This window comes from Falco biarmicus, chromosome 16 (genome assembly GCF_023638135.1).
Source record: "Falco biarmicus isolate bFalBia1 chromosome 16, bFalBia1.pri, whole genome shotgun sequence".
In the NCBI taxonomy this organism is placed as follows: domain Eukaryota; kingdom Metazoa; phylum Chordata; class Aves; order Falconiformes; family Falconidae; genus Falco; species Falco biarmicus.
The window spans coordinates 10,159,889-10,181,953 of record NC_079303.1 but is presented as its reverse complement, the minus strand read 5'-3'; the positions used below and the strand labels follow the sequence as shown (position 1 = coordinate 10,181,953).

The 22,065-nt window shown below is 55.3% G+C and overlaps 1 pseudogene; it reads left to right on the top strand.

Annotated features, from left to right (window-relative positions):
* Positions 1–21,085, top strand: part of LOC130159871 (hydrocephalus-inducing protein homolog) — a 98,428-nt pseudogene extending 77,343 nt beyond the window's left edge.
* Positions 21,086–22,065: the final 980 nt, after the last annotated feature.

Below are 22,065 nucleotides of genomic sequence, written 5' to 3'. Positions count from 1 at the left end.
TGCTTGCTCCAGAGGAGTTTGGCAGCCCTTGGGTCTCTTGGGGAGCACGGGTGCAAGCGTGTAGAAATGCAGAGCCATTTCATAACACAGCTCGGGTGATTAAGCAGCTCTGTTTTGAGGGGTCAGACAAAGGCATTTTTACTGCCTCTGGGCTTCTTGACACACGTCCCTTTTTCTGGGAGTGGTGAAGCACACCCGTACCTTTCTCAGAGCTTTATAAAAACATTTTCTCAGAGCTGAATCCAGCTTGCTCCCTGTGGCCATCAGGCAGAACTGCTGCCCACTTGAACAAGGAATAACCCTCTGAAGTGGCTCATTAAGCTCTAGGTGACTGACTGTGAGTGTAGCTTCACAGACATGAGAGGAAGGGAAGAATAACCTCCTGGAGGAATTTTGGATGAGACTCACTGCAGATGAGCTCTTTTTCTCTGGAAATGTATTTTTTTTCCCCCTATACTGACACTGCCAGGTTGCGGAGCTGGCGCGTGCTGTGCTGTGCTCCATGTGAGACTGGAGACTTTGGGGAAACTTTCTTGGGCAGTTGTTGCCCTGAGCTCTGCAGGGTGAGGCCAGACGCTGGCCTTGGCGGGGGACGTTTTACATTGCTCAGCTTTGAACCTGGGTGGTTGGGAGCTGGTGGAAGGGAAAAGGCTCTGGGTGCCGGGTGGGGTTATCCCAGGCAGAGGGTTTAGCTTCCGTGGAGATGGGTGATGCCGCTGGGGCAGGGCTGCCCGTTACAGTCTCCACGGGAGAAGGCAGGATGGGTGCAAGGTAGGAAAATGATGGTGCTGGGGGACGAATCTTTGGCTTGATCCATAGGGGAGCTGCTGTGCAAAGTGTCACCTGTGTGCATGTTTATTAAGGAGGGACACGGGGCTGTGCACGACAAACTCTCTGGCTTTTCCGTCCTCTCTCAGCTTTATCGTGCTAGTAAGGGAAGCAGGGCAGGAGCTGCTTCTGGAGAGCAGCGCTGCTAGTGCCCAGCAGGCTGGGGGACAAGTGCTGTGTCCCTGCCAGGGGTGGAAGGTGCCCGCTTGCTCCCCGCAGCACCCATCGCCAGCCCCGCTGAGCCATCTGTCCCCTCTGCAGGTCACAATGCAGATGTCTCTCTCAGCGTGCAGTGCCACGCCAAGGCCGGGCACAGCTCAGTGCTGCGCCAGTCCAGCTCTGGGGAGGACGGCAGCCTGCAGTCCCCGAGTTCCCAAAGGCCGGTGAGCACTGCAGCAAGCAAGAGGAAGGCGGATGGCCGTGCATCCCAATCCCGGGAACAGCATCGAAGGGATTCGACAAGCTGCCAGGTGAAGCGTGATCTGCGCTGGTTAATGCCTGGGTCCTTTCTGTTGCCTCTGAGAAGCGAAGGGGCTGCTTAGAGTGGGGGCTGGTGTGTGGGTGTGTGGTGCAGAGCGCCAGCTGGGCATGCTTGGGGTGGGAACAAACCCCTGTGCTCTGGCAGAAATCTCGACTGGGCCTCAACAGTTTGTTGGCAAAGTGCAGTCCTGGCTAATGTGGCCGCAGGCAGTGGGCAAAGCTGCGGGATGCTGCGCTGGGGGCTTGCAAGCCACGGGATGTGTCCTCCAGGGTTGTCCCCTGGAGCTGCTGGCCTGCAGGGTTGGTTCGAGCCTCCCGCTAGTGGAAAACCCTGGCTGCAAGCCCAGCAGTTGGAACTGTTCAGGGGTTACCCAAGTGGTTTACTTTTCTTGTGGCGTTCAACATTGCAGGGCTCCTCCATTTCTCATCTCCACCCTCCCCTTCCCTGCGTCCCTGCGCAGCAACGGCTGAGCATCGGTGGCAGCACAGAGGGAGGGCTGGGCTGTCTGAGCTGCGTGCTGCCCGAGGACTTGCTGGTGGCCATCCTCTCCGAAAGGCTCCAGGTACGTGGGTGGGGTGGGGGCAGATGCTGCGTTCCTGCTCCAGAGAGACAGGCAGCGAGGCAGTTTGGAGAGGAGGTCTGTATCTGCTCTCAGAGGAGCCCCGAGCTGCACGCAGGGATCCTTGGGGGAAGCTGCAGATGCCCCAAGGTGGCAGAACGTGGGGAAAGATCAGAGCTCGTCTGGGCTGATGCGCTGGACGCAACGATGGCTGGTGTCCTTTGACATCTGCTGACAGTGGACATTTACTGACTGGCTGAGAGCCCCGTGTGTGCCACAGCTGACTAGAAAAGCTGTTCCTTTTCAACTTTATTCGCAGCTGAGTGACTGCTACCAGGGCGTGGTGTTTGATGGCCTGGAAACCCTCTTTGCGCACAACATGGCATCTGCTCTCCTCTGCCTGCTCAAAGCTGTTGGAAATCGGCCTCACATCTACGTCGTGAACCTGTTCCAGGATTATGTGTCCTTTAAAGCCAGGGAGACAGCTGCAAAAGAGCAGGAAGGTGAGACTTTTCATCTCCGCACCTCTCAAATCTTCCCTGTCAAGCACTCAGCCTTATCTGTGTGTATCTGGGTTACCAGCAGAGCTTGTAAGAAGTGGTCTTATTAATCCTTCCACCTTCTGCCTGGGTGTAGCCAGCGCTCAGCTCACAGTCGCTTAAAATGCAGCAGAGCAGAGCTGAGGCTGGGAAGACTTCCCTTGGTCTCTACCGTGAAAGCCTGGGCACAAGTGCCAGCTGTTGTGGCTCAGTACCGAAGCAGCAGCAGCAGCTGCCTGCCACGCTGGTGCGCAGGAGCCAGGCAAGGCGCGGGAACTCGCCGTGAACTGTTGACAGTTCAGGGGCTGATCTGAATTTTGGAGCAGGGCTGTGAGCTCCCCAGCATCTCCTGGCAGGATGATCGGCTGGCTCGGGACACAGCTGTGAATCCTGGCAGCTCACCCCCAACAGCAAGCTCTGCTAATGGTTTCTCCTCTGGCCTTGGCTGAAGGACGGGAGCAGGAAGAAGCTGCCCGCAGGGAGAGAGAACGTCTCTGGGAGATGGACGAGGATGAGTATGATGCCCTCAGTGCGGAGCAGAAAATTCAGCTTCATAACAAGATACGCCAAGTCCAGCGCGAGAGGAGGCAGAGGTCTGTGCGCCTGTAACTCCCCAGGAGGGTGCCCCTGCAGGGTTTTCCTGCTCCGGAGACCTCGGTTGAGCTCAGAGGGGTCACGGGGCGAAGGCCCGAAAGTGTCTGTTCCAAGCGGGCAGTTCCACCCCCCAGGTTCCCAGCAGAGGAAGGCCCTTCCTCCCGGGAGAGAACATCTTCTCTCCAGCTGAGCGGAGAGCCCGCGGGTTTAGACGGTGGCTGCCGGGACCTGGGCTCTGGGCTTGCCTGACCGCTGCTCTTAGAAGTGTCTCTAAGTTAATTACGTTGGTTCTCATCTTCACCCCCCTTCTTCCCCACACCAGAGGGGTTGTGGTGTGGCTTGGTGTGAGGCGCAGCTGTGCTGGCTTGGTTTAGATGCCAGTCCTGCCGTAGGGGAAGTCCTTGCTGATCTCCTAGGTTTTTCCTTCCTGAGCGACACTGGCCATAGAAGCCGGTGGCTCTTGGGCTCACCCTCAGCTGCAGCAGCAGGTCAGCCTGGGAGAAGCTCTGATCCAGCAAAGCAGCCCAGGAGGGGAGGCCGCAGGGGTTGAGGAGGATGCACAGGCTAAGTCTGAAACTGGGAGGGGGACCTGTTTAAAGCGAGCGTGTGTTTCCGCACTTCGTTCAGCCCAGGCTGACCTTACGAAGCAAGGCTGAGGTTTGGCTGGCCCTGGAGGTCCCCTCCCACCTCTCCTCACATGGGATATTCCCAGCCTCCCCAGGCTGAGGGAGGTCCACAGAGATGGCCTAACGGTTCTGCCTGGCCTCAGGGTCAGGGAACGAAGTGCAGGACCAGCTGGGATGGCGGCAAGCCCAGGCTTCTGGTGGTGACTCTTGGGCATGTTTTCTGTTTGGCTTGCTGAAGGGAGATGGAGCAGCTAGCTCGAGAGCTGGAGGAAAAGCGTCGGCAGGAGCTGGAACGCTTGAAGGAGGAAGAGCTGAAGAATTCTGAGCAGGGGAAGAGAAAGGCTGGAAAAGACCAAGAGAATGCTTTGAGGAGGAAAAGCCGGCCTGGTGGCAAGCAGGTGCATGGTTGTTTACAGAAATGACTGAAAGCCCTGGGGACCTTCCTACGGAGCTGCGCCGTGCCCCAGGGAGCCCCACGCAGTGCTGGGGACGAGCACCTGGCAGGAGCAACATGTGGGGCTGTGCTGGGAAACAACCACCGGGGTCTGATCGTGCTGCTGCTGCACCGGGGTGTCTTCCCATGGGTTTGCTGCTAGAGCTGCTCTACTAAGATCATGCCGCCTTTGAGTCCTGGCTTCATGTAACTCCACATACTGACTACTGAAGCCCTAGGTAGTTTTAGTCCAGCGTTTCTTCCCACTCTGCCTGTGACTTACACCTGTGAGCCATGATCTGTCTGGGATGTGGGGTCTTTTCCTACATGTCTGGCAGGAGATGCCCCCAGGCCTTAGGTATTCATTAGCAGGCAGACTTTGCAAAGGATCAGCCAGCCACAGGGATGCTCAGCGCACCAGAAATGAACCCAGAGGACTGCACGGGAGTAAGGAGGTGTCTTAAGTTCTCTGCTTGGGTTGGGAACCTGTTCTGTTCCTCAGCTGGTTTGCAGGACTCCTCATCAGTCTGACACTGAAGAGTTTGGTTTGTTGAGCTAAACTGGGTACCAGCTATGTTCTGAACTGGGATTTGTAGGGTGCCTAGCACAGGTCTCGAGCGAGGTTTGGGGTGCTATTGTAAAGATCATTGCTGCCCTACAGCACCTGAGTCAGTGCTTTGAAATGCTCACTGCTTTTTTTGCTCTTCCTGCCCAGGGCATGAACAGTCCCACCAGCAACACCAACACATCCAACAGCCGGAGGTCGGAGGTCGCCAAGGGGGTGGTCAAGACACGATCTGTAAGGAAGCACCCGGGCTCTGTTGCACGTTGCACAAAGGAAGATGAGCAAAAGCAGAGCAAGGTCACCCTGATGGATGCCCACCTGGCAGCGGCTGCACACCCCACAGACCTGGAAGAGGGGGAAACCAAAAATGAGGCCCAGAGTGACAGCGAGAACTTAGCCCTGAGGTTTAATATCTACGAGACGTCGCAGAAGGATGTTGCGCATATTTTGTCATCCTGGGACAGGGTTCAGGGTATCCTGCTGTTCCCCCTGAACCACGAGGACACACGGCACCCAGCAGAAGAGCAGCCCCAGCACACATCCAGCCCCAGGAGCCGGAGGGACAGAGAGAAGGAGCATCAGGGGAGGCTGGAGAAAGAGCATCTGGCAGAACTGAAGGCTCTTGAGGATGCCAGAATACCTCAGCTGGAAGGGGAAGGTGCAAAAGGGTCAGCCAGAGGCCAGGGTGTCGGGGTGCCCTGCTTGGACATCCAGGTGCTGGGCTCAGAAGATGTGACTAGGAAGATCCTGGAGAGCAGCAAGCTGCCAGCGGCAGAGCAGGTAAAGCCCTGTGAGGCTCGGAGGCTGAGCCTGCTGTGCTCCTGGGCCCCGGTACATCATGTCCCACCAGGTGACAATGGCACAGAGCCTTGTCCGGGCCACCGATGATGTTCTACAATGGCTCCGCAGCAGCCCCATGGCTGCGGGAGGTTCTCACCATCCCTCAGGTGGGTGGGAATCAGGAGTGCTCTCTGTACAAGCATCCCGTCTGTTGAGAGAATTTCCCAGCCTGGAAATCATTGCAAATGGTCCCAGGGCAGGGCAGCTCAGGTTTCCTTCAGCTGAGTCACTGCAGGGAGAGGTTTCTCTCTAGGTCCCACTTGTAGGTCCTGGCACTGCTCTGGAGCCTGCCCACTCCGCTGGGCATGAAGAAGCACGGTGCCCGATATAAATAAACCCCCACCACATTGCCGAAAGCTCCGTGCCTTTAAGGAGTGAGTGTGAGGATGAAGGTGACAGGAGTACAAACAGGGTTTTCTCTTACGCTTTAGGTCCTGGATAGCCTTGGACTGGGTCCCTCCGGGCTTCCCATCCCCCCTACTGCTTTCTACTCCGTGATCCACTACCCGGCAGAGCGGATGGCCCCTGCAGCAGAAGCCCTCAAGCACTTTGTCTTTGTTGTGCCAGAAGGCGCCACTGCAGAAGAAGACAAGAATGCTGCCGTAAGTCTCGTGGATGCCCCCGTTGTGCCCGAAGTGAAGGTGCCAGGGCAGGGGGGTGGGTGGGGAAGGATCACTGTGATGTCTGTAAGATGAGAATAACGGTTTAAAAAAACACCTCAAACCCTCGCCTTGCCTTGAGGTCCTGGGCAAGGAGAGTGTTGTAGGCAAAACTAGACCTGATGAGGAAGACCAAGTCCCTGGGCAGATGTGGTTGTTTATTTAGTGCTTCCCCTAATTGTTAACAAACCCACAGCTTGCTTTCCAGGAGGGGGATGTCTCGGGGCAGGTCTCACCTCTCTGTTTTCTCCCTCCCCTTGTGGCTCAGACCCCAGAGGAGCAGGTCGCCCCTGTGAGGAGCCAGTCGAGTGAGGAGAAAGCTGCGGGCAGCTGGGAGGCTGCGAGGGAGAAGCAGAGCTCCGGTCAGGGCAGGAGATGTCTCCAGGGGCTGGACAGGGAAGCACCCGTATCTTCTCCTGGGGCGCACCAAAGCGGCGAGGACATGGTCCCATCCCCGCCGAGACATGTCAGGTGAGCTGAGGGCTGAGGAGATCGCTCTGCTTCATGGCCACCCTGTCAAGTGAGGTCTGTCATCCCCAGCTCCTCAGGGCCGCTCTGTTGGTGCCTCCGTGGGATGGCGAGTCCACAGCCCTCCTCCTCGTCTTGTTTGCTCATTAGCCGTGTCTGAAGCCCTCTCTTTAACTGCCAGGCTGAGCAGCTGCCGGTGGATAGTGCCTGCCCGCGGTGAGGTGGAACTGAAGGTCCACTTCAGCTCCACGGTGCTGGGCCAGTTTGAGCAGACGCTGCGTTTCGAGATCCTGGGGACAAAGCGACTGTACCAGCTGCCCTGCAGGGGCACCTGCCTGTACCCCACCATCAGCCAAGACCCACGGTAAGGCTTGCCCCTGGGAGCCTCCCACGCTGCTCCCCCCTGGGCTCAGAGCCAGGGCTGCCCCTTGTACCCCGGTGACCTTCTGGCTCGGGCAGAGCGTGCTGCCTGAGCCGCCCAGCATCTTGTCCCATGCCTGGAGCTGGGAGTACTGGTACCGCAGCCACCAGTAAGGGTTACGGCTTTCTGACCAGGTTTTCTACTTGGAGCATCTCACAGCTCTTCATTCCCTGTTTTCTCTGCCCAGGCTGGTGTTTCCCCACCGAAGGAAGAGCAAGGCAGACGACGACATTGTCTTCAAGCAGTATGTCACGGAGACGGGTGTCTTCCACTTTGGACCGCTGCTGTGTGGGAAGTCAAGAGACTGGTACGTGCTCCCCGCCCTGAGCGAGCATCCTGATGCGCTGCCTGCGCAGCATGGGACGTTGGGATGGCACCTCCAGGGCCTCGTGCTGCCACGGACACGTCTGGGGACGAGCCGTCCCAGAGGCACAATTCAGGGCAGGCCCAGGTGGAGACCTGCCTGGGAGATGCAGGGGGCTGAAGGGCCACAGATGTGTGAACTTGAGCAGATGATGGGCAAGTGAGTCCTGGAGGAGCAGGGGAGAGACGGAGCTGATCTTCCTCCCCGGTGGGTGCCTTGGTGGCCAGAGCCATGTGCTGCTTCCAGCCTGAAGGTCACTTGGAGCAGCTTGTGTCTCCCCGCCACATCTCAGCTTCGCCACCTAAGAAATGAACTTTATGGTGTTTTTTAAAAGTGCTTTGAGCTCTACAGGTGGACTGAACAAGCAATTATTTTGCTGATGGTTTTATAAAACATTCATCCGTTTGTAATATTAGTAAGGCCTTATGATTCGACCTGCCGATATGGGGGCGTGGGGGATCTGCAGAGGAATGAAAATGGAAATTCTGTTTCCCCGTCCTCAATGCTGGACAAAGTCTGCCGGAAAAAGTTGCCATTGTAGCTGCTGGCGCATTTCTATTTTTAACTTAGCTTTTTTTTTAAATATTAGAAATTAAGTTCTCCTCTTCATGGGAGCTCTGGAGAGCCAGTGGTATTTTGACAACCCAAGCAAATGAAATCAAAACAGTTCAAAACCCAAAAGAGGATCTTTAGCCAGGCTGCTGCATGGCCTTGGGTTTCTGTTTGTGCTTTTTAACCCTTTAACTCCCAAATCTGCTCCATACCCGAGGGAAGGGACGTTTTTTAAATTCAGCATTCCTCTTGGGAATGAATCCTCTCTATTTCCTTCCCTCAGACTTTGAGCTAACCTGTGAAATACAAGGCAATCTCGTGACTGTTTTGGAAGACAAAAGCTAAACTATTTTTAAAAGCTCTTTCCAAGAGCATTTCTTTGTACCCTGCAGGGAAGGAAACCCAACAAAGAAAGGGGGAGAACCCACGTGCCTGCAGTACCTCTGTTTTTCCAGGCATCTTTGAATTTCTAATTTGTAAAATGCTCTTTAAGTGGCCTGTGCATCATCACGCGTCTGGGCTGGAGGCACCAAGTACAGGGGTGGACATCAAAGTAACGCAAGGATGGACACACATAGCATCCAGTGTGCCCCTGAAAATGATGCTTTTTCTTGGCCTGCTTGTTGGTACATGGTCTTGCAGTGCAGCCTCCCGCTGCCAGGACATGGCGCTTTCCTTGGTGTGGGATGAAGGCGACGGTCTCCTCTGCAGCCTTTTCCCCTTTTGTGGACAGGTACAAGGCACTGGACTGTCCCAGCAACTGTGAGACGATAACCATCCTCAACGTCACCCCCGTGGAAGTAGAGGCGCGTTTCTCCTTTGAGCGCGATCTCAAGGCGGACACGTTCCTTGTAGAACCTCCCAGCCTGAGGCTGAAACCGAACGAGAAGCAGGTAGGGGACAGCAGGTAGGGCAGGCACTGGTGTAAGTGCCCAGGAGCCATTCCTCCTGCTCACTGAGTGCTCTTCTGTATTTCTTGTTTCGGGGACGGGGCTAGAAGCTGAGCATTTGGGCGTACCCCACTTCAGCTGGTCTGGTGGAAGACAAGCTCGTCTGCCGCGTTAAGGAGAACCCAGAGCCGGTGGTCTTCCCCCTGTGCTGCCAGGGGGTGAAGGTGGAGCTGAGGGTCAGCCCCAAGCACGTGCATTTCAACAGGCTGCTTCTGCACAGGTCAGTCATCTCACGGCCCCTCTGCTGGGGACGGGTGCTGTCGGTGAGCTCCCCTTCAGCCTCTCTGGCTGGCTGCGTGGCCCTTCAGGCTGGATGTTGGGCTGGCGTCCCTCTTTCTGCCAGCAGTTCCCGGTCTCTTGCTCACCGTTCCTTGCTGGCTTGGTTCTCCCAGGACAGCCGCAAGCTCTGTAGCCCCCAGCAACGTGGTGCAATGGGCATCTTGATTCATTTGTATCTCGTCTGCTGGTTCGGAGAGCAGTGCAGTTGCTCCTCCTTATGTCCCTTCTGTTGGATACACCGTTAGCACCCAGCCCTTCCCCAGGACCTCACCTCTGAGACTTGTGACACAGAGAAAACATTTAACTAATGTTATGGATACTATAAATACTGGATGTGTATAGATAAAGATAGATATATAAACTAATGCATAGGGCTGCTCCAAGATGCATTCAGTTGCAAGGCCTATCCTGACCATCGAGCAGCTGGTGCAGGGTGTCTTTCTGCCTCTGCAGGGAGGACAGCAAGACCCTGGTCCTGCAAAACAGCACCCTGCTGCCTGTGGCCTGGCAGCTCTGTGGGCTGGAAAACCTGGGCGAGGACTTCTCCGTGTCACAACGCGAGGGCATCGTGGCTCCGCGCACGGAGTTTGACGTGCATCTGTATTTCAAGCCCACAAAGGCTCTCAACATTGAGAAGAAGATCCGACTGGAGGTGAGGGGGGGACTGTGCCCTCCCTGGCAGGGCAACGAGATCTTCGGGGTGGAGGCTGTGCTTGAAGGGTTCCCTGCAAAGAGGGGGACAAAGGATGAGCCTTCCTGAGGTTCCTTTCTACCCGCATCGCCGGGGGGGCAGGCCCTTAGCAGCAAGGAACTTGCTCTTATAGCTGAGCTTCAGGGGGCATGTGTGCTGCTGGGCCAGGAAGAGCTGCACCTGAGGGACACAAGGCTGCTGTGACCCCAACTTCTGCTGCCTCAGCCTGGGTTCACCAGAGCACATGGTGCATCCCTGAGCATCTGCGTCAGCCCAGACAACCAGGCGCTGTGTCCTGAGCGCACGTTACAGCCACCTTGCCGCTGTGCGTGGTTGAATGCTGCTGTTTGGTTGTCCAGACCTCGGCGTGCTCCCTGCGCCCATGCTGGAGCCTGTCCGGAGCTCTTAACGGAGAGCAACAAGCTGTCACCCTGGGGTTTTGTTCCCCGTGGTTTGGGGGCTGCACTTCAGTGAGGATGCTGGGTGATTGAAGAGGAGAGGGTTGACGGTCAATGCCACCTGCTCTGGGACACCTCACAATTCTTGAGGTTGTTTTTCCATCGCTGTGTCTCCCCGGGTGCTTCCGCGGCAGCACTCCCTGCTGAAGGAGTGCCGAGCTGGGCTGGTAGGGCTTCTTACTGCAGCAGCATCTCGCTGGGTCAGCCCGTGAGATGAGCAGGTTGGGAGAGTTTGGGAATCCACAAGTGCTTGTCAAGCAGGGGAGGCCATGGTGGAAGCAGCCAGCAGAGACAAGGACTCGTACGTTGTCTACCAAAAGAATTTAAGAGAACGGTCTAAGCAGTGTTCGTTTCTCGCTGCCTCAGGTTTCAGATGCAGAAAACATCCTGGGGATTGTCCAGACTGAAAATATCCTCATTTCTGCAGAGGGCTATGATGTTGCTCCAATCATCAGCATTCCTAAAGGTCAGTGGATGCCCCAAAACAAAGCAGTCTGGGTGTGTTGCCTTGCCTTGGCAGGTGAGCAACCAAAGCGCTTGGGATGGGGTAGCATGCAAGCGTGGCCCAGTCACATAAAGCGCGTATCCTGCAAGTTGAGTGGAGTGAAGGGCTGTCAGGGCACAGCCAGCCTCGAGTCTCTCGCCCCTGAGCTTTGCAGTGTGCAGGTTGGTCTGGGGGCTTAGAAACAACAGCGATGTGAGCGAGCAATTGGCAGCTCCTGAGGGCTCAGCAGGGCACACAAAGTTGTCGGATCAGTGCTTGGAAGCAAGAAGACAGAAACGCAGCTCCTCACCTGCTAAACCCTGCAGATACCCTCCGAGTAAGAAGAGCAAGGGCAGCAAAGTAGCTAAAGAAAATTTCCAAGAATGGAGACTTGCTGAGAAGGGTTTTGGGCTGCCTGAGAACTCCAGGTGTCATAGAACAGTTTGGGTTGGAAAGGACCTCAAAGATTGTCTTGTCCCAACCCCCCTGCCATGGGCAGGAACACCTTCCACTAGTCCAGGTTGCCCCAAGCCCCGTCCAACCTGGCCTTGAATGGGGCAGCCACAGCTGCTCGGGCAGCCTCTGCCAGTGCCTCGCCACCCTCACAGTGAAGAATTTCTTCCCAACAGCTAATGTAATTCTCCCCTCCAGTTCAAAGCCATTGCCCCCTGTCCTGTCACTACAGCCCCCCCGGAAACACCTGTCCCCACCTTTCTTATAAGCCCCATTTCAGTATTGAGAGGCCAATTGAAATTGGCCTGGAAGTGTTGAAATATCTGTCTTGTCACTTGGTGTGGTCTGTAGCAGCTCACTAATACTCCCCGTTTCTTGCCTGGCTCTGCGGGTTTTCTGCAGGTGCAGGTGGCACCGTGGATTTTGGAGTCCTGAAAGTCCTGGATGATGCAAAGCAAGTGCTGACTCTGAGGAACAAGGGGAAGTACGAGATTGCGTACAGGTGGGTCCAGCTGCCTGGTCTGTGAACGCGTGGTGCCACCATCTGCCCAGGCCTGCCTTCTCCTCCTGCCCATGGCTAGAACCGCTTCCCGTGCTGGCTGCCTCGTGGTCTGGTTAAATAAAAAGCCCGGGCTCCCTAATCTCAAAGACTTTAAGGGAGAATGCAGCCCCACACCAGCAGTCCTTCACAGCTGAGCAGGAACCAGAAGGAGAGACCCTGAAATTGAAGCCACTCACTGCTGAGATCCATTGCCTTCCTCTGAGGGGCAGCTCCTTTCTCTTTATGACTCTTTAAAGGAGGGGATGAGAAAATTGGGTGTCGAGGTTAGTTTGCAACACTCATGATGGTCTGCACTCTGTCAAGATCTGAGATTCCCCAAGCAGAGCTGGACTCATTCCCTTTTAATTTTTTTATGGTCTTATGTCAAGTCCTGGCTGTGCTGGTGGCACTTGTACTTTTAACTGCAGAGGTCTTTGTTCCTTCCCTTTCTCCCCAGTTTCCAGCTGAAAGCTGCAGGCACCACCATACCAGACCTGGCAAGCCACTTCACTATCCAGCCGCAGAAGGGCCTGCTGGCTGCCTCCGGGCGCCCTGTGCAGGTCCAGGTGTTCTTCCACCCCAAGACGGAAGTGAATATCGAGGACAAACCCATCCTGCACTACCAGGTGAGCTGCCCCAGCCAGGCAGTGGTGGCACAGCACGTCTTGGGAGCGTGAGCAGGACAGGTGCCTTCTGGAAGGAGGGCTTTAGCTGGGTAATTCTCGTAGGTGACAGCAATGTCTCAGAAAACATTTGTGATGCTTCCTAAGCGGAGCTGAAAGTCTGGCTCCGGAGGAGGCGTTGAAACAGGGAGGATGAGCTGGTGGGGACCTGGGGTGGGATCAGGGAACAGAGTCAGAGGCTGGCCTCTTTGCTGGTTTTACCAAGCCCTCCTCTGGCTGCAGGTGATGGAGCCCAGCATCTGCGGAGGAGGCGAGACCGTCGCCGTCATCCCAGTGAGGGTGTCGGCGAAAGCTGTGTTCAGCAAGTACAGCATTCACCCCGCCTCGCTCATCAACTTCGGTGCCATGGTGAAGGGCAGCAGGAAAACCTGCACCTTCATGCTGGAGAACAAAGGCAGCCTTGACTTTAAATTCCTCATCTACCGAGCAGACCAGGACGCATCCCGATTGCAAGAGAAAAGGTGAGAGAAGACCTGCACCACCTGCCCTGCCTGAGGAGGCACGACAGCATGGCTGGTGTGTGACAGGCAGCCCAGACACCTGGGTTATTGTCCAGTTCACGTCACCTGCTTGTGAACAGGGAGTGGAAAAATGCCTCAGTGTCCCCGTGTGTCGGGCAAAGCTGGTAATACAGCTGAGCTGTCCGTAAGCTGCAGGAGGTGCCGCCGGGGGCTGCGAGGGGCAGGGAGGCTTTCCTCGGTGGGGAGGGGAAGGTCAGCTTTGGCTTCAGAGAAGACGGGGTGGGGGCTCAGCATGATGGACGTTTCTGCTTTCTCCTCTTAGTGGATGTCAAATGAAATCTGCCCACTCTGGCAAGAGTGAGAACTTACACCAAAGGACTTCCTCAGCCAAGAAAAGCAAGCGCTCGCTGCAGAAGGTTGCCAGCCCCTTCATGCAGGTGGGTGGCTCCCGCTCCCCAAGACACACTGCTGCGGGTGCTGTGGGAGGACGCTGATGGGGACTCATCACCGTGGGATGGGACATGGTCTGCACGATGGAGGTCCGTCATCTCCCAGCCACAAGCAGAGGCAGGAGCTGTTCAGTTGCACTGACAGTCCCGTGCTCCGGCTCAGACTTGGAGTTGTGGGGTCAAGAGAGAGGAGCAGGTCCCGTGTTTGGTGGCTGCTAGCCAAAATAGGTCTGTGAATACCACAGATGTGGGCACGTTCCTGTTTGAAGTCCCACTCCATAGATACCAGCTGACCTTGTGTTTTCGTCTTCCCAGTCCCCTCTCTTCCCTCCCGTCACTTCTCACAGTTATTTCTGCTCTCCTGTTTTACCCCTGAGGCTGGAGGATCCCAGCTAGCACCTTCACCTTTTACACCCAAACTCCTTCCTGTGTGCCAGCCAGGACAGGCCTGCAGCTCCTCCTGGCTTGTCCCTCTCCTCCTGGCTTGTCCCTCTCCTCCTGGCTTGCTTGTTCCTCTCCTCCTGGCTTGTCCCTCTCGTCCTGGGGCTGCCTCTGGGCTGTGCAGTCATCCCTCCCTGCCCTGGGACTGGGGGCTCGGCCTGGCTGGAGGTTGAGGAGTGGCGTACTCCTTGCTGGGGATGCTCAAGGCTGGGCTGCTGGACATCAGCCTTCTCCTGGGACTCTTTCTGCAGGCTCGCATCACTCTAGGCATGTTCACGGTGTACCCTGGCTTTGGTTCCATCCCTCCTGGGGGCCAGCAGATGATCACGGTGGATTGCTCTGCGGAATCACTGGGGACGTGCGAGGAGCACCTGCGCATCGATATCAGTGACAGAGACCCCCAGGACAATCCCCTCGGCATCCCCTATACCCTGCTGGCTGAGTCCTGCCTCCCAGGTACGCCCCGTCCACAGGTTCCCGCAGCCAGACCTGCTGCTGGTCAGCACCTGAACTTACTGCTTGGTTAGAGAGGCGCCCTGACCTTGAAGCTAAACCCTAAAATCCTCAGAGGTTCCAGTTCTTTTCAAGTCAGCCAGCGGGGAGAGGCTGGGAGGGATGCATGGAAGGATAAAAGGAAAGCAATACTCCTTGACTGGGACTGAGCTCCATCCTCGCAGCCGACTCCCTGCCCAAGGCTGGGTTTTGCAGTGACCTGGGCAAAAAGGGTTTATCAAGCCTTCCGAGAGGCCAGCAGGGTCCCGAGAAATTCATCAGGAATTCAGCATTCAGCCCTCCCTCTGCTCTGCTCGCAGCATTTGTGGTTGATGACATCGAGTCCATCTTTGAGGAGCACCGAATCTGCAGCAACGTCAACCTCTGCCAGACCCCGCAGACGGTGCGAGACAAGGGTGTGTATGTCAGAGATGAGAACAAGTTTATCTTCACCGATGTTCGGGTTGGGCACCGGGCCACAGCTCGCTTCAAGATCCACAACGTCAACAAAGTCCCCTGCAATGTGGTCCTTTCCATCAAACCCATCGCCGGTGAGGTAAGAACAAGAGGCCAGGGTGACCGTTGCTCTTTACAGGCTGCGCTGCCTTGTTCTCCAGACTCGCTGCTTCCTCTTGCCCGCACTAGTCCAGCTCCGTGCAGGTCAGGCTGCAGGGGGGAGCAGCAGTGCCAGGGTGGCAGTTCTGAATTTGGCACGTCTCGAGCAAGGCTTTGGCTCGCCGCTCTGGGTCTTTGGTGGGAGACCCAAACCCTTCTGCACATCTCTTGGAAGCCCGCTCGGAGGGGGCCTTTACTGGCCTGACGTGCCTGGGCTCAAAGCAGACCATTCCCTCAGGCTCCCTGGCCTTTTCCTTCTCTTTAAAGGCCAGTTTGAGGTTAGTCGCGGGGTTTCCGTGCAGTGCCCCCCTCCCTTGTGTGCTGGGGTGGCTGCCCAGTGCTCAAAGCCAGCTTTTGCGCTCCTGGGCTCCCTGTGCAAGGTCAGCACCGCTTTGGAGTCACCCCCTGCGATGGAAGGAGCCTGCCCAGGGCAAGCAGGAAGGGAGACACACTGTCTGGGGCTGTTCCCGGTGACGCATATAAGAATAAGACTGCGTAAGAAACACCGAAGGATGTTTCCTCCTAACAGGGCTCTGTGGGTTCCCCCAAGTTTCACAGCCCCATCAGGGACATTTTCAAGGTGGATCCCGTTCGGATGTGCGTGCCCAGCTGCTCCCACGCCTTTGCTACGGTGACCTTCACTCCACAGATGATGCGGAGCTACCAGTGCACTTTTGAGGCTTCCCTCGATGTCCTGGCGAGGTAACTCCCCCTGTGAAATCTGGGCGGGGGGACCTGCCTGATGGCTGCCCCTCCTCTGGGAGGACCCCGACCTCTTGTTAACCCTGATGCTCTCAGTAGCCTTAGGCAGAGTGCTTAGCATTAGAGAATAGAGGAGGCGGTAACTACTAGACAGAGTAGAAGGAGAAGGGGTTATAGCTTAGCCTCGAGTGACTGTGAAGACAGTGCAGCATTTGGCAGCCAACTGGGAGTTAGTGAATCCGAAAGAAATGGAGATGTGCAACAGTTGAGCTGGGGCTTTCCAAGGACAAAGGTTTAGATGAAGCCGTTTCTGTGCCAGCCAGCCAGCGTGCGTTATTTCCTCCTTGTTTCTGTTAAAATGAGATGATTGTATGTGATTACCTGGGGTATGTTAAGCTATTCTCTGTCAAAGGAGCGACTGGAGCCCTTCTAAAAGAGGAGCCCAGTTCCCCTGTCCTGGGACGTGTGTACCAGGGCCCTGACCGGCTCTTCCCCAGCCGTTTAGTGGCTGAGTCAGGACAAGTCAGCTTTCTGCTCTAGTACGCAATTCCTTTTTTAGCGTCCTTGGAAATAATCATTACTGATGGTGCTATTTATTTTTCCCTTCTTGCTTTTATACTATTTCCATGCTGCGCTCGTGCTTTTTGCATGTGTCTCATATCATCGCAGCCAGTGAATTTGCCATGTCTCACCTGTCGCCTCATTATTTACCTGCTGTGCTGCACGATTCGATTCAGTGACATGTTCTTTAACTGCTACTCTGGAAGGCTCTGGCTCTTCAGAGCTCTTGTGAATGGCCCTGATCGGACTGGGAGGAGGGGGGTGGAGGAGACCTGTGTCGTGGGGTACAGGAGCACCAGCCAGGGGAAATGCAGTGGGTGGCCCCTGCTTTGTTGCTTGCCAGGTGGGAAATTGGTTAGTGCCAGCCGTCATGATTTCTCCTCTGCCTTTCCTGCAGCCCTGCAGCAATTAAAGCGCAAAGCCTGACCTTCCGTGTCAGTGGAGATGGGACTCTGCCTCGGGTGACAGTCCTGCGCCCGGTACTTCACAGTAAGAGAGGGAACCCTCTGCTGGTCTTTAAGAAGCTGTTGCTGGGTGATTCACAAAAACTCCCTCTGGTCCTTCGTAATGGTGGCACCCTACCTGTCCAGGTGAGGACCTGCTCAGGAAATGCTCTGGTCTGGGAACAAGTGCTTGTCTCGTGGAGAAGAGGTCCCAGGAAGCATGGCAGACCTGGAAACAGCTCTCAAATTCTTTTTAAGCAAATGAATGACTTGTAATTTCCAGGAAGAGAGTTCCTCTTGGAAATGCGATTTTTCTGACTAGCCTATCCTTTTCAGTTAAATACAACGCAAGAAAGTTGGTGGGGTGTTTTCCCCCCATCTCTCTTCTCACGCTTTGATTCTCGGGTGGGCACGTGTGATGTCCTAGTTGCATTAGATTGTATTTGATCCCATTTTACTACACTTTAATGAAAAATTCTGTTCATTACTTTTGTATCCCAGCGCCTCTGAACACTTCTTTTTTCTGTCTAGTTTTACTTGAACTTTGTAAGTTTAGCTACGAGCTGTGTTTGAAGCGGAGAAGCATGCTGGATGCCCCGTGCTGGACCAGCACCAGTACGGTGCCAACCCACGTGTCACCCTGTACCCACACCAGTGTGGTTGTGCTCTGTGTTCCTTTTTCTCAGTTGACGATAGACCTGTTGGATGAAGCGGGAGTTTTCTTCTTGAAAGCCAGGCCCACCACACAGTGCGTCTACCAAGCTGGGGGCGTGAAGGAGGACTCTCCTGCAGGACGTAAATCCAGTAAGCGTGAAGCGCGGTCATCCACACAGGGGAGAAATGTGTGCCCTGCTCTTGGCTTGGCCAAGCAGCCGCCAAATGTTAGATGTTGTTTCTTTGCTGGGGCTCTCTGTACCCCCAGCTTCTCATGTGGACTCTGCGCAGGGCTTCCTCCTAGAAAGTGGTTGGAAGTTTTTTCTGTTCCTCTGGACATGGTGGGTTGAGTTGCGGGGGGCTATCACCACTTCAGCGGACTATCTGAGGTCTTTGCTGCGTGTGAGAGTAGCAGCCTGAATGGAGGCAGCCCCTGAGCCCACAGCCAGCCAACAGAAGCCAAACCCATTCTTTGGCTCAGCTTTACGTGTGGCAGGAGCTGACTGACTGCAGTTTGAGTGAGCGCTGGGTGTTAACCTGTGTTTAAGACACTTCAGCAGTGATACGCGTGGTGCTGTCGTAGCCTTGTGAACATAGGAGGAGGGTCTGGCACCATTGGTGGGAGAACCTGTGCTTGGAGGCAGCTGGGTTTCAGCCCCTTACGCCCCACGGAAATATTTCAGCGGTACAGCTGTATCACTTGTCGCTGATTCCATTGCTGTGCAGAGAGAAAGCCTCACACCGCTCTCCTGGTCCTGCTCCGTGGGGAATTAGCAGAGTTTGACGTGCTTTTCAAACCCACCCTGGCCCAACGTGTGGAAGGCAGGATCCACCTGTCAGTGGTGAACAACCCGTATGAGGAGACCGACATTCAGCTGGTGGGCGAAGGCTACGAGGATGACTTCACGCTAGATAACATCCACGGACTGGTGGCAGACAGTGAGGAGGAGGAGAATGCTGAGGGCAATCTAGAGGAAGACGTAATTGAGGGTAAGAGAGGAAAGGCTGCCCAGGTGGATCAAGGAACAGGAAAACAGACGTTTCTGCTCACCCTGTGCCGCGCACCTGCGGTCCAGCTTCAGCAGCCAGATCCTGCTGCCTTTTGTAGCCTGCAGAGGCTTAAGAGGCAGCTTGAGAGCAGAAGAGAAGATCTTCTGTCAAGGGAGAAGCTTGCAGGCTAGCAGGGAAGGGTCAGAGATACCCACGTTCAGCTGGGTATCTCCAAAAGGAGGGCTGCCAGCCCATGGTATGCTATGGAGATGAAGCCTGTGCCTAATGATTTGTGCCCTCGATATACGCAGCCTGTGCTGTCACCCCCTGACCTGGCGGTCTGGGAGCGTGCTGGCTCTGTGCAGAGGGGCAGTGCATGCTGTGCTGCGTGGCTCTGCACAGCCACAGCCACGGGTTTAGGCATGTGGCAGGGCGCTTCCATGGAAGCGGGAGGATGGGGAACTGCGTCTCCCCAGGGAGGAAGGCTTGGAGCAAGGAAGAGTTGGCCACGCCTGTCTCTGTGGATGTGAGGGGGGTGGATGGACCTCAGGCACACTGAGACCTCCTGCTCTCATTCCTAGCAGCTGCCAGAGTGAATCACATCCCGTTTGGGGACTGTCACATTGGGAAACCCTACAGCGTGACCTTCACCATCACCAACCGCAGCAGGACGGAGGCGATGCGGTTTGAGTGGCTGGCAGACACCCCATTTCACTTCTCCCCCAAGGTGAGTTTGGATGGCTCTGCCTTTTCCCATTGCTCCAGCCCTGCCCGGCGGGTTCCCAGGAGCTGGCAGGGAGTCACCACGTACCGGTGAGAGCCTGTTTCAGTGCCACAAAGGAGCTGCAATCCCTGGCTTAGCTGGCGCGGGGCTGTCAACCCCACAGAAAAGGCTCAGTGTTACGGGAGGTGGCATCTTTTGTATTTTCCTCTGTCAAACCTCAGATGAATACACGGTAAGAGGCAGATTCCTGGCACAGCTGCTCACCACATCGATCTCTTTGCTGTCAGTCCTGCCCTTGCTAGTGATTCCAGTTAGGTCTTGGCTCTCTGGTTCTCCCTAGGTGGGACACCTCCATGCTGGCTGTGCTAAGGCCATCACAGTGACCTTGAAATCGGATGTCGCGGTCACCTTCAAAATGCACCCTGTGAAGTGCAAGGTGGCTAGGATCACCTTCACGCTGCCGCCGGAGCAGATTAAAGACTGGGATGACTGCCTGCGCACCATCAAGTGGGTGGATACCACCATGAGGGGCCCAGGAGCCACGTGGCCTGTGAAGAAGAAGGTAAGAAACGCAAACAGGAAAAGCTAACGGAGCTGCTACAAAAAAACCCTGGCAGGCCACCATCTCTGCTGGCTGAGCAGCTCCTGCATCCTCCTGACATTTAATCCATCCGTGAGGTTCACCCGCAGTGCGTTTTGGGGGAGAGGCAGATGCAGTGACCTGTGACACCAACACAAAATGGGGAGGTCTTTTGACAAGACACGTTTAGCCACATGCAAACTACCGGTCTCTGCCAAAAGCTGAAGTGTTGCAACCTGTTTGAACGGGAGGGCACATTTTACGATTTTATCACGTTTTGTGGTGTTAAAATTTCTTCATCAAATTCAGTGCCTTGTCACCAACAGGGAGTTTAAGACGCTGCACTCTGACTCTTGTTTTGGAGTGGAGAGCCACACTAGTGCTCTTGTGTGTGCACTGGCCAGCCCACCGGCACATGGTGGGTGAGCTGTCAGCTCTGCCTACACCGATAGCAGAGATTTTGGTGGTGGTGCCCATGTTGTGTGGGATGTCTCATTGTGGAGCAGCCCGGGCGCTGCGTAGCAGTCGTGCAGCAGTCTGGAGAAGCATCGCTCCAGAAACTGCCACACACACGTACCTGGAGTGACGGTTCCTCCCTAGTTTCTGAGCCTTTTTAAGACCTGTAAACCACACTTCTTCCCCGTCAGCAGCAGCACTCGGAGGCTTTCCTAGTGAGTTCGTCCCCATTCCAAAATGCCCATCCCCAGCCCTCACCAGCGTGGCTGTTGCCCCACACATGGTGGCTGGAAAGCACCTCCCGCTAAGACAAGAGGGAAAAGGTGCTTTCTGGTTTTGTTCAGTCTTGGGGTTCTCCATCCACAGACCTCCCACAGGGGAACTTAATCCTAATTTAGAGGCCTGCTGGATCTGTAGCGGGCCATGAAAAAGGTCTGACACTCTACAGGGTTGAAACACAGGGACAGGTACCTATGACCCGGTCATTGTCCCCATGGGTGTACTCTCAGTCGTGGTGGTGATTATGGTGTTCAGTCGGTAGAAACAAACACTGTAATGGAAGGGTTAAATTTTATCACCTTCCCGGGGAAATAAATGGGAATGGTCCTTTCTAGCCCCTGTACGTGGCTGATCTTGGAGGCCAAAAGCCTCCTCTTGCTCAGCCGGGCTTTCTAGGCTCTGCTCAGTGATTCTTCCCTTTCCTGTTTGGAGGTGATCGAGACAGACCCAGAACCAGCTCACACTGTCCTGGAGGAGAGCAGCCGTGAGGTGGAGCTTTGCCTCAGTGCTGTTGTCGACTACGCTGAGCTCAAGCTGGATACGGACACGATTCAAGGAAGTTCAAGGAGACCTTGCTCTTCCAGATGAGGACATTCACGTGAGAGCCAGAGGCCAGGCAGGGACCCGTGCGTGGGAGCTGCCTTTGCCCAGGGCTGACCTGGTGCCTGCTTCGCCGGAGCCGTGCCGTGCTCTCTGGTGGCCTCTGCTTCTCCTTCTACTCGTGGTCTGGCGAAAATAAAGGCAATAAAGTGCCAATAAAGGCAAAAAAACCCCACTGACGTGTTTATTGCTTGGCCACTTAATAAACCTCTTCTAATTTCTAACTGGGTGATTAGGCCTGGCGGGGGGTGGGGGCAGGGGGGTGTGTGCTGCTGCCTGCTGGTTCTGAGGTTTCAGCTTCCACACATCCTGGGCGCCTGGAGATGCCTCACATGTGGACTCGAGTCCCTTCTAGGGCTTTGTGTTCAGTCTCACCTGCTGTTCTTCTCTTTAAACAAGTCATGTATTGTTTCATCCTGTCCAAGTCCTGGCAGGGTGCTGGGGCCTGCGTATCTGCACGTAAAGCCAAGCAGGAGATGGTGGCCGCCATCCTGCCAAGACGTGCCAGGAAAGGTTCGATTCTGCCATGTCTTTCTGCTGACAACAACCATGGGTTTGCTTCCATTGCATGTTGCCTGTCCTCATCTGCTCGAGGACAAGTTTGCAGTCAAAATAATGTCAAACTGAATAAGACCCTTGGATTAAGTCTCCTGGGCACCATGCCTGCCCTTTCCTCTTTAACCTCCAAACTTTGAAACACTTTGTCTCGGGGCAGCCCAGGGCAGTGGTCTAGACGTGGCAGAGTTGCCTGGGGACAAAGATACTCCTGAGCATCAAGGAAGGGGTACCAGAAGCTCACCATACAGTGTTACTTTTCTACTTGCTTTGTATTTATTGGTCATTGTCTTTTCACTCCTCCTTCTTGCTTTTCAGTTCCATGCTGTCCAACACGGGCAATGTGGCCCTGGAATACAACCGGATGGCGGCTGTGGAGGACGAAAGGGCACTGAGCCACACTGGGGAGCTGCTTCCACCCAGTCTGGATGGTAAGGTGCTGCAGCAAATGAAGAGACAGGACACAGCTTGATGCAAGCAAGTTGTCCATTTATTAGTGATTTTCTTACAATAACATATGTTTCTACCTTCTACATATTACACACTGTTTGGTTAAATCTTAGTGTAAAAAACACGGATTGGTTGATATTTAAGG